This window comes from Typha latifolia, chromosome 5, assembly GCF_019914945.1.
Source record: "Typha latifolia isolate L0001 chromosome 5, TyphaL0001v2, whole genome shotgun sequence".
Taxonomy (NCBI): domain Eukaryota; kingdom Viridiplantae; phylum Streptophyta; class Magnoliopsida; order Poales; family Typhaceae; genus Typha; species Typha latifolia.
Genome location: NC_133090.1, coordinates 9,349,432 through 9,362,878, shown reverse-complemented (window position 1 = coordinate 9,362,878; position 13,447 = coordinate 9,349,432).

Sequence of the window (13,447 nt, the reverse complement as noted above, 5' to 3'; positions counted from 1 at the left end):
TTGGAATTTAATTTCTGAAATTAAAGAATGCAAATTTGATTTTGGATTAAATTGAAAATCGTGTAATAAATTAACTTTTATTTTACACAACTGCATTCACGGTTTCTGATGTTTTTATTTTTGCCAAAACTTGACTGATCTGAAGTCATTGCGTTATCTTAATTGTAACATTAGAGATATGTTTAAATTTAATATTTTTTTATGAAATTGTCGGTGCAATTATTTTGTAACGGCAAATTTGTGAATAAAATTGATAGTATTCATGTTGTATAATCTAGGGCTTCATTAAGATACACTATTTATTGAAGAGTGTTAAGATGTGAAGAAATTAAATATTCAAGTAGTAAAAAGAAAAGTTCAATAGAGCATGCATAAAGGGTTTAAATCATTATTGGTCAGTTCAAACCACAACACAATTTTGACGATGACCGAAGAAGGCACCACATAAGTTCATTTTGCACCGGATTAGATCGATTCGATCCTATCGCACATAATTGAAGTTTAGAATTTATTTCAAAACTTGGGGTTTTCTTTTGTAATTTGTCTTGCCTGAACTAGAATTGATCATCCCTCAGTCTAAAGATGCATGAGGGAATCTAGAGAACACAATTGGAGAGTTCTAGTTCCTTAAGGAGTTATCTTTCATATTTGTGTGAGGAGATTTATAAGGTTTTATTTGTACTAGTGTAATTAGCAAATTGTGTTTTAAAACATAATTTTTATTTATGTAATATGTTTAAATTTTATGTATAAGCATATGCACAAGTCATAACAAGTTATGAAATATTTAGAGTGAAACATAGATTTTAAAATCAAAGTATTCAAAAAGATTTTAGAATCGTCATTGAAGTGCTCAAACGATGTCATGATGGTTAAAGTAGTATGAAAAAATACCAAAGGACATAGGAACAATAAATTTGTATTTAACTATTTACTCAGCCGTTCAAACAGACTATTAGGAGTTCGAACGCGTTTGCCCAAGAGAAAATATGACTTTTATGCATTTAAACAAACCTTGCGGAATTCTAAAACACAACTATTTACTAAGGCTATTTGGCCCGACTTATTATGGGCGTTCGAAAGGAATTTCATACATTTAAACGACTTTGTAGAAAACACAATTCTTGGACTGATTTTTATTGGTTTTCTTGTCTATTTTGAAAACCTATATAAGTTCTTGAACCCAAGAAGAGGATAAGAAAATTGAAGAAGTGATTTGAAGCTCTAGCAAAGATCATATTTTTGGATCGCTCTTCAACCATCTTGAGATCATCTTTTGGAGATCAATTTTCAACTTTAGACTGAATCTACAGAATCATCATAATCGCAACTTATATATCTCAGATCTGGAAGAACTACGTCTCGAGGATTACTGAGATAGAATGATCAATCTTGAGAGTCAGTAGGGTTTAGAAATCTATATCGAAAAATAGTGTATCGTAGGGTCTAGCGAGCAAGATTAGTACAAATTGAGTCGTATGGATCGTCAGATGATCTGTAAGCTTTTTGTTAACTGCTATAAATTTAGTGATTGGTTTTGATCAAGGTTTGCATTCATAGTTTTTTTTACTCAGTTTGGGGTTTCTCTCGTAAAAACTTTTATGTTTGCGATTGTTTTTTACTCACACTTTATTTTTCATATTTTATTATCGATAGCGTGTGATAGATCTTATCTCCAAAGGTGATTATTATATATTTTAATTGGTATTATAGCGTACTTAAGGATTCACGTAAATTTATTTTTTCAAGATTAATTATGCGAGTGCTTGTATTATATTCTGAGGAGCTGAAACTTTTGCAAATACACCCCTACTTTTAAGGAGGCAAATCGTGATCCACAATCGGGCGACAATCAATCAAAGACAATGAAGTTTCACAAAATACTTAATTACGACAAAGTGCAGTCAAGTGACGGACTTTGATACTTAGATATCTGTTTGCCTAGAAGGACTTATAAGTGAATCTTGTTTTTATGATTTTAGCAAAATAAATTTTTATGCGCCTGATTAAATAAAGCATACAATTTTCATTTTATATTATCTAAAATTAACTTAAAATAGTGAACTCTTCTATAAGAGTGAAAACTATAACCATTTAAAAGTTTAGGAAAGAAATTGTACACTTTTATTTTTCATAGTACGATGTCATGAGTTTTGCTTCAAAGTTGAATATGTAGTTTAAAATAATTTTGGGGCAGGATCAAGGATATTAAAATTTCCTAAGTCAATTTAAACAATCTTAAGTGAAGATAATAATAAACTAAGTAGAAAAACTAAAACAAAATTCATGTAAACATAGGGAAGAATTTTTTATGTGAAAAATCCTCCCATCAAACAACGAGAAAAGAAACGACGGTTTTTATCCACAAATCAAAACTAATACAATATTAAATGTAGATATAAGATATACTTATAATATGTCCTATCGCTCGGGTTGCACGTCTGCTCGCTAGATCCTACTATAAAGTACTCTCTTTGCACTAGATCACTAATTCTACTTAAATCCAGAGTCAAAAAATGCTGACTTAGTACTATCGTGAGATGCTAATATAGATGATCAGTTATAGAACCTTCATGTTGTTAAACACTATAGGATTGTCTATGTATATAAATGATGACCCCTTGTACCAATAAGACAAGATCTTCCAAAATTTTTCATTAAAGGAAAAAACCATTCTTCCAATAGAACTAGGTCTTATGAAAATCTCTTTCAAAGCTCTATGTAAGTGGCCTCTAAACTTTGTTTATGCATTGGTGTCCAATTTTCAAAAATGGCTCCAAACCTTCCATGATTCATTTGCCCAAAATCTCCATCAAAACTTTCCAAAGATGGCTTTCAAATTTTTACATAAACAGCCCAAACCTTTTCTTAATAAATCGGGTGTCTAAAAGACTATCGAGCATTCGAACGCCCGGTGAAAATTTTTGTGTTGCTCAAACATAAGATGAACATCATCTAGTATGCTGAAATCCATTGAACAACATTTGAATGAATATGGAATGGTTATTTTATAGAAAACTTTTTCTGCATAAGTTTAGATGACCATGTAACACCCTTGGGTGATTCGAAAACCACTGAAATTGTTCGAATGCCCTACTTTGATCCTTCAATCTCCAAATCTTCAGCGTGAAATCTTGTCAACCTTTGATAATTACTTGTTCCACAATAATTTAGTTTTATTTACAAATTACCAATTACACAAAATAATTATATTAGTAATTAATCTTAAAGGTCTCGTTTGGTTTCTGGTTATGGGAAAATCTAGCGTATTTATTCTAATTTCTCTCTTAAAATTATACATCTAATCTAGAGTAGAATAATTTGATGATTGATTGTAAATAAGAACAACGGTGTATAAGTTGAGGTAAAAATACAAATAAGAAGTAAAACTTTATTTAAATATCCTTGATTTGATATTAAATTAAAATTAAAATGTTGTTATTTCTTGTATGTAATGCATATTTGTAAGTATCCAATACATTAGCTCAGTTAGGGTTCCAAAATTTATTCTTCCCTCATGTGAGGTTTCTCCCGCCTAATGTAGGCTACAGTGGTCTCTTTAATCTCCCCTCCCCTAGCCTTTGGCAGCAGACACGAGAGGGTTTTTTTACTCCTCCCTTAGGAGGTTTCTCCTCTCTCATTTCTTCTCTTCTTCCATTTTTTTTCTTCCTTCCTCTTTCCTCCCTCCTTCCTTTCCTTCCTTTGTCTCTTCATTTCTCTTTTATCATTCTTTATTTGGCCCTCTCTCTCACATCCCAATTCATCATGCAAGAGCAACTCCTCATTTTTTTTCTTGTTAGTCTCAATCCTAGCTCATCCAATACATTGAAGCCCATTCGCAGAGCCTCCTCTTTCTCCATTATTGGGGAAGGTGAGGTGTTTCCAGATGCAGCACGAATGGCCGTGGTTAGCCTTTTTTGTTGAGTATCACATAAGAGAGTTTAATACCATATTAATAGAAGAGAAAAAAAGTGAAAAACTTTATATAGATACATGGTTCTTCGTCTAATAACTTAATCTTTTTGGATAAATTGAGTTTTAAAGTTTGTATCAAACCCAAGTTCACTTAGACTAGGACTCTCCTATCTCCCAACACCCATCACTAGGACTCTTCTATTTCCTAGCACCCTTCTCATCAAGTTGGCTCTTCTACATTGCCTTCTTGGATCCTTTCAACTTCACAGTTGGATTTTTTTGTGCGGCGTTGGATTATGAGTTGATCTACACATAGCTCAAACTCTGCTCAGGTTGCCTTTCCTCTCTTCTCTTGTTAGGGTAGTCAAAATAATTAAGTCGGGTCGATAAGGCTCGATCAAGCTCAACTCGAAAATGAATTGAGCCGAGCTTGATCTTGAAAATAGGCTCTAAAACAATTTCAAACCAAGCTTGATCATGAACCGGCTAGATTAAATAAGCTTAAATAATACATATATAATATAAGTAATATTTTCTATACTATACTATAATTTTATTATATTCTAAGATTTACCTAAATAGATTGTTATGTGCTTTGATCTTATAGACTCTAGTTCAAAATTTTGATTATATTAGCGTATATTTTTAAAACACTCAAAATTTGACTTGAATTGATTAAAACTTGAAATTGCTTATTGATCGGCCCGAGCTCAAAATTAGCTCAAAATTGGCTCAAATTGTAATGCTTTCCATTCAAGCTTGATTACAAATATAAGCTCCAAATTAATTTCAATTCAAGCTTGATCAAAATTAGGCTTGAGCAAGCTCAGCTTAATTACACCCTTATCTCTTATACATACACTAGAATAGCAATGAGTTTGTTCCACCTCCCTCACTTCTCTCATGCACAACCTGTATTGCGCGGTGACATAATCTGATAACTCCTCCCCCGTTCTCGTCTCCGCCACAACCAAGCACTGCCACTACCTACCGCTTCTCGCTTGCCCCATTGTTGTCAATAGGATTCTGATACCATGCTTTTATAGGATCTTGCTTTTGATTTTCTTTACTCTACCATTCTCTATGGTTTCATGTGGTATAAGTTTTTTTTCCCTGTCTATTATAAGTGGATGATTTTGGATCTTTGAGCCTTCAAAAATTCATAAGGTCGTGTATTGGATTGCTTGATCACGACGAAACCGCATGTTGGCTCAAGGCTCTTTATAAATCAGGTAGGGTTGTGTGCCTCATTTTGAAATTTATATCTGCCCTTAGAACTAATACTTTGTTTTATTTGTAATGCTATATAATATAAATCAAGTGTGGTACTTGTGTTATAGTATTGTGCTCTATCTCGTCTATTTTCTGTGTGTCAATTATTTTCTTGTAATCCATTGAAATTAATGAATTGTTGCTCTTGTCTATGGATTTTCACTATTAAAAATCATACTATGCAAACTTAGTAAGAAATGGGATAAGTAGTTGGTATAAGATGAGAAATAGGCAAAAAATTTGCCTGAAAATCTTTAATTTATGGAATAAGACAAATGAATAGTATAAGAGTGGAAACAGAATTTTTAAAATAGCTTTAATCAAATCACGGATTAAACTAAAATTAAGCTTATGTGTGAAAATTTAAATAATATTTTTAATTTTGAGTAAATGTTTACTTATAAATCTAGAATAGTGTTCTTTAATCTAAAATAGGGAAAAAGATGACCTAGAACTAAGTGGGACTAAAAAAATGGAGATGTAGCTTCCTATTCACCATCCATAGTACATTAACCAAAAAATAAGGGGACTAACAATAAAATAACAACTACAAATGAAACTGCTTAACCTGGTATTTGGAATCTTGCAGATTAGTTTTCTTGTGATGAAACGAGTGAGTGATTGGCAGCTAAGTCTGTCATAAATTGCTATGGAATGTTGAGGCAAACGGCAAGAATTCCATGTGAATCAAGCCAACCAAGATTAAGAGGAAAGCATCACTCGTATCATCCAAGGAGTACCAGATTAGATTAAGGACTCAACTTGTCATTGCCTGAAGAGATTATTTTAATACAAACAAAGTACTGAGACATAACAACCTAGAAACACTCACCCTTCTCCCTAGTAGCAAGACATCACGCCTCCCAATGTGTTTCTTGTGTGGGATTTCTTTCTACAGAGAGGAGATTCCTGTCAAGAAAGTTTTTTTTAAAAAAAAACTAAGCTAAAGTTCTTGCACCATAGCATGTCAAATTGATCTGGCAATCATGTTACATTTGTTTCCCCTACTGGTCCTTTCCTGTACGGAGAGGAAGGATTCAAACAGCAGTTAGGCATTAACAAATGTTCTGCTTGGTCACGAAAAATATACTATGACCTTAGCTTTAGCTGATCTGGGCCATTGGGTTTGTCAGTGCCTTGTGATGCTCTGTAATGACTTGTTATGTCGGAGTGAAAGTAGCTAAGGTTAGTGGCAAAGCATTGGTGTCATGAAGTGGAATTTCTGATACTCAGCAAACTAGTCTAAAAGTTTTAAGTTAAAGACTGACTGAATTTTAACTTGGAATCTTTACTTTGATACTATAATAACTGCTATAAAAGCTCAGAACAAAGATGGTTTTATTAGAGTCCATTGGATTAACACTATACCTCTCTAATCACTAGAAATGATAAAAATTAAAAAGTTTGGAGATGAACTGACTGTTGGTAAGGCCTGCGCATGCTGGAATGCACCTGGACAAAACTCAACTTCAAATTTTTTAGGAAACGATCAAGCCAATGAACTGCCTTTGAATTCGCTTTCTAGGCTATAATTTTGTCCAATTCACTTGAGCAATGTAGGGCAGGCCAGTTGCTCTTGTTGGATGGACAGCTTACAGCTTGCTGATCAGTTGCATCGTGGAAGATGTTGTCAAGAGTTAGTTGGATGTACCCAAAAGGTATACAAATCCAAGCCAAATCATGTACTGCTTTGCATAATTGCATCAATCTGGACATCTCGGACAAAAACACATCTATCATAACAAACATGCATATGCATAGTAACGAGGGGCGTTCGAATGGGAAATGTATCTCGACTTTGAATCATGTTTTCCACCCCGTTCGAACCGGAGCGTTCGAAAGATCATTCCATTCCGTTCTTCATTTGAGTGTTTCGTAGAAAGCAAAATTGGGTTTGTACTCTATCTAAACGGTTTTGACAGAAGTTAGAGTGTAGAAATTTTGGTTGTACAAAACTAATAGAACTCAGAGTGGAGAAATATTATTCAAAATTTCCAGTATGATTTTCATAGAACTGGTTTTTCTAGTCGAGTATTCCACTACACTCAATGTCATTCGAACGCTCGGGCAGCGAGAAGTTTTTTCTGAGAACGATGGGCAAAGTTGAGGACACTTTCGATATTATGCGACGGTGGTACATAAATGACTTTTAATCTAGACTTACGTCATCCTTGAGAGAAGATAAATTGTGAGATCGAGAGATCAAGATGACGGTTGGACAAGGCTTTTGGATATCTCTTCCATATAAATCCTTAGGAGCCACCAAAGAGAAATTATCGAGAAGAGATTGTTTTAGTCCAATATCTATTTAGTCATTGGAGATACAATGTGAAGATCTTGAAAGTTTAACATCAGCGTCTCAAGTGAATACTTCTAAGATGTGGCCCTTTTAAACATATGGATTCTAGTGGAGTTGGTGATTTGGTGAGAAGAATTTCAATTATTAGTTGTGCGTAGGGCTGTCAAAATAATCAAGCCGTCGGCTCAATAATGCTCGATCAAGCTCGGCTCAAACTAATATGAACCATCAGATCAAAACCCTTTCACCATTCAGAATTTCAGCCATTATTTTCTGAGACAATTATTTTATTGTTTGTAATTTATATTTTGGTTGCTTGTAGTTTTTTGACACAATTATCTTTGTAACTTGTAATTTATATTTTGGTTGCTTGTAGTTTTCTAACCCATTTATCTTTATTGCTTGTAATTTATATTTTGGTAATATTTATATCTTTATAGTTGAATTATGTTTTATTTCAAGCTTGATTCAAGCCTAAATTAATTCAAGCTTGGTCAGGCTCAAAAATGGTTTGAAATTGATAAGACTTGAAATTGCTAATTGAGCAGCTCGTTTAAGCTCAAAATTGGCTCGAGTTCGAAATAAGCTCGGATTAAAATTATTTTAACTCAAGCTTGATCACAAAAATAGGTTTAAAATTAATTCCAATCCAAGCTTGATTAGAGCTAGGCTCGATCAAGCTCGACTCGTTTACACCCCTAGTTGTGCGTGTCGAGAGGTGGGATAGGTTATAAGTATATCTTGTACTTATGATCAACTCTCATCAAAATTCTATAGTCTTATTAGGTATTATTATCATTTGACTCGAGTTTTTCTGCCCATTAGCCTTATGTATGTTTTTAAAAAGGTCAATCTTTTCTCATAAATTCTGCCATTGTTTATTCAAATCCTACTTCACCTTCTAGCCGACAAGTACCAACACGCTAAGCTCAAGTTGCTCGGTTTGGGGATACCAACAATAAATTATTCCATACTTATGCAACAACCAAATATAGGAAAACAAAATTAACAATCTGAACTTGTTTTAGTTGTAACATCCCACAAATAAAATCCAGCACACGTGTGCAACCTAATCTTTCCCCCTTTTTCTTCTTCTTTCTCTTATTTCCTTCTCCACCCAATAGCCCCCTCTTTCCCCATATTATTTCGTCGAGCCGCAGCCAGAGCCCACTAACCCCATGGTTCAAATTGTCAACGAGTCATTACTTCCCTCTCCTTTAAGCTAATTGTAGTTTAATGGCTTAACTAGCTTTTCCCCTTCTCTTTTCTTGTGTTTCGACCTCATTAGAAAATCAGCCGATCGGCAACCCCATATTTCCCTGTGTCGGTTTGAGAATTCTCCCATCGATGTCCTCTTTCCCTAGGTACCTTTCTTGGGTACTCTAGGCATTCGGTGGAGGCTACACCTCAAAACCTCCCATTGCTAGCTAGCTTCTTGGCATTTCTTCGGCCACCATATTTACTGTTTTCCTTCTCTCTTGGATCAATCATCTTTCTCTTCTCTTTTAGGAGCTACAACCACTAGTAATTGGGGATTTCATGGCCTCATGGGCTAAAGGGGGTCATCACCACGGCCGTGACCATGGTATGAGCAGAACATTGCCACTTGCCAACCTTAAAAAAACCCCTAGACACAAGTATGTATATAAATATTAGGCACTGATATCACCCGTTCGCTTAAGTAAAAGTTCATAGAAATATTAAGAATGAAAGCAGAGATGAACGCCAAGATTTTAATGTGGAAAAACCCAAACGGAAAAAAACCACGGATCCAAACTCGGATCAAAACCAATCACTAGTACAGTAGCAGTTACAAGACTGACTCACAAAATAACCCGTTGATCCAAACGACTTTGTTCCTCTTAGTCTTGCTCACTAGAACCCACGATTCAGTACTTCTCGTGATTGAAATCCAATCTCAGTAACCCTCGAGATTGATCTTTCGTCTAGATAGTCCTTAAGATGAAATATTATGTTTTGTAGATGAGTGGAATCTTCTTAGTTGAAGAACCGATGTAGCCTCAAGAAGTCTCCTTCAATAATGCTTCTTCAACCACCCTAGAGATAGGGCATCACAATCCTTATATATGATCTCCAAGATAGAGTCAAATCCAAGTCTTATATGAACTCACGAGAATTCAAGATTTTCAAACTTTATTGATGCGTTCGAACGCGGCCCGGGTGCGTTCAAATGACATGACTTGATTTCAGGTGCGTTCGAACGGGCCCGAGTGCGTTCGAAGCGACAATTTGAATTCTTCAGATTGCGTTCGAACGCGTTTGTGAACACAGCTCTCGGTCTGTGTGAACGCAAGTACCCACGTTCGAACGCGTTTGTGAACGCAGCTCTCGGTCTGTGTGAACGCAGTACCCGCGTTCGAACGCATTTGTGAACACAACTCTCAGTCTGTGTGAACGCAAGTACCCGTGTTCGAACGCATTTGTGAACGTAGCCCTCGGTTTGTGTGAACGCAAGTACCTACGTTCGAACACATTTGTGAACGCGGTGTGAACTCAACAGCTTTTCTCCAATAATCTTGCAATTCTTCAAACCAGAGATATTCTAGACTTGTATAAAGCTCATATACATGTAAAAATACACTTAGAATATTTTGTACACAATTGCCAATAATTAAAAAACTAACAATCTCTCCCTTTAGCAATTTGTGACAAAACATCTAGATTATAAGATATTACAAAGATTTCAAAATGAGCATTCAACAAGTCTAGTACATTTAGCACATCAATCCCTACAAATAAAAATATACCAAACTAAGATTAAGTGAAAATAACTTGAAATGAATAACAATCCAAACACAAGTTATCAAGCAAGCAGTTCACAAGTACTCAAGCAAACAAAGTTCACAGGTATTCACGCAATATGCAGTAAACATAAACTAGTAAATTCCCTTACGCTAGTACTCCCCCTACACCAGTAAACTCCTAAACTCTAAACACACATCTAAACTCACACTCACTCTCCCCCTTTTTGACACAAATGCCAAAGACTAGGAACTCGGAGGGAATTAACGATGAAAAATCGACAACACGGAGTCGAGTACGGTCCCCTGACGAGCTTGCTCAGCTCGTAAATCATTCACGACCGAATGGAGGTCCTGCACCTGAGTGCTAAGCTGATCAAAACGGTCAAAGAACTGTGGTAACTCCCCCTCAGTGTGAGATGAGTCATCGTCCGAACTGTCATCAGAAATATCGAGGTGTGATGAACGTCCAACGGCGGAAGAGGACGGCTTGAGAGGAGACGACTGATCATGAGCTTGACTCCGCTTAAGAGTTATCCGATCCAATAGTTTTTGCGAAGTAATGGAAGGTTCCGAGGCATCCACTCGCACCCCACTCTGAGTGCACAAATTGGTAATAAATATGTTAAACGGCAACCCTTCATGAGGCGCTTCTTTCTATGCAGCTGTTAGAATGGAATCGTAGATCACCGCAGCCAAATCAACAGAAACTCCTGACAACATCGCATGAAGGAGGAATGCACGATCCGGACTAATACTGGAATGTTGAGTCTTGGGGGTGACGTTGTACAGACAAAGCAGGTGAAGCATGCGAGCCACTGATGTCAATTTCGCATGAGGCATCATGTTTCTCTTCCAACGTTCCCCTTGGATTAACACAGTACCAACATATTCATTGACATCAGGAAGTGGAGCAGACGATGGATACTGGAACTCACCATCAAGAAGTTGGAGTTTTGCACGAATAACATCGGAGTCCAAGTAGATCGAAACCCCATGAACAATAGAACGTATACAACGTTCTAAAACGTGGCATTACTGAAAAATTCCCTAACAACTTTCACATATGCAGTCCCGCTCATCCGACACACGGATAACCATCCTCGCTCAGTAAAGATTTTTTCGATCCCTAAGGCAGAAAAATCAGAAATAACCACTGGCCGTTCACAGATAATAGGTCGAGTGCCAAAATTATGTTTGTATCGCCTTGCAGCCGTAGATGAAGAAAACTTGGGAGCCGAAGTAGGCGATGAAGGCGGCCTTGGTTTCTTAGAAACTGCAGCTTTTCTAGGCATTCTTGAGAAAGAAACAAGATGTAAGATTCAATACATGCCCAAAGCCAATAGAAAGATAGCAAGAAATCCAAAAAATTCAAGAAACCATGAAGGCCCTAAATGAAATCCATAATCCACTTGAAAATGCTAATATATCACGTTCAATCATACAAGAAACATCAAGATAGTAACTTTAACGTGATCAAAACTCGAAAACGCAATCAAGATCAAAAGACTTAATTGAATAAAAAATAGGAAAATTGATGGATGATCATACCTCGTAAAAGTGAAGAAAAACTAAGAAATTCGACCGAAAGACGCTAGATCCGGAAGAGAACTACCCTCTAAAAGGGTTTGTAGTGAGAAATTTGATAAAAAAGACTAAGATCTTGAAGATTTGAGAGAGAGAAAATGAAAGGTTTCTAGGGTTTGAAAGATGGAAGATGAAAACCTTGGGTTCAGACGCAATATATAAAGAATCCTTGAGTGCGTTCGAATGCACCAGTCTGCGCGTTCGAACGTGCCAGTCACCGTGTTCGAACTCAAAAATTTGCGTTCGAACGCCTTTTTTTTTAAGTAAAAAGTCTAAGAAAAAATCAAAAGCTCTTTTTGGAGATGCACTTCTAGAAATTCAAAATAGATTACATAGAATATGACAATCGAATGAAATAAGTCATACGCAGATCAATCAAATCATCAAAAGCATATTATAATCAATTCTAATGCATCACTCAAAATTAAATTAATCTTGATTGATCATAACAATATGCATATGCAAGTTGAGCATAGATAACATGAAATTTTCCTATTTAAACAATGATAACACAGTAGTCAAATTGACTTAGTATTTAAATTTGCACTTTTCGACTTATTCTCCATAACCGAACATGAATTTTTCCTGTATTTTTTTGTTATACATAAACCATATAGATGCAATGATGGCTTTCACACATGAGTACGTAGCATTTTTCTTATAATACATATCAAACAATGTGCAAAAAGATATTCACAAATATCAAAAAAATTTATTTAATTTGCAAGAAATGTACTAAGTCAAACTAGACTCTAAACAAGATGGCTTTCACACTAACTCATTGTAGCTCTTTTCATTGATCTTTTATGAACACATTTGTGATGACTAAGCATGAGGTCAAACTGTGCAAATCAAAGTCAATAGTGAGCTATTTAAAAAAAAATTTCATGATGTCATACTCACTCAAGAATATACACATGTTATGAGTGCATTAAATTTAGTTTAATTATCATAGAAGCCAAAAATGATACAATATACTACAAGATGACAAAATTGACTATAATTACTCATAATCAAGAGAAAAATTATATTTATATGTCAAGAGTATATTATTGAATCTAGGGGTGCATCAATTTTTTTTTATGACAAAAAAAACTCTCGACAAATCTGAAACTAAAACCAAAGAAAAGTTCGGAGTAAAGAAAACCTAAAAAGAAATAAAAAGAAACACGCAAACCAAAACTCACAAACCAAAACAAAAAAAAAATCAATCCAAAGCACAAATCCCTAAAGAAGTATGTCTTGAACAGCCACTGTCTAAATACCACAAATCAGAATTTAAAGCTTTTAAGGCTGTATGCACAACATAATATTTCAAATCACTTTTCTTGACCCATATGGCCTTTGTTTTCATCCCATAAATGAAAGCACTTCTAGTTTTTACAAGAATTTGCAATAAGGTTGAATATGCTCTAGAATGTCGCAATGATAGCATGTCGGAACAAACCCTTTTGTACTCACATTTTGTCGAGGAGTGTGACTAAAGTTTACCTTTGCTGCCGTTGAAGATTCACCAGTTTGTAGATTCAACTTCAATTTAGAAGCATTCATCCAGGATTGCTTTGTAAATGCGGTTGATGACTTTAGATATTCTTCCTTTTGTATACCTGCA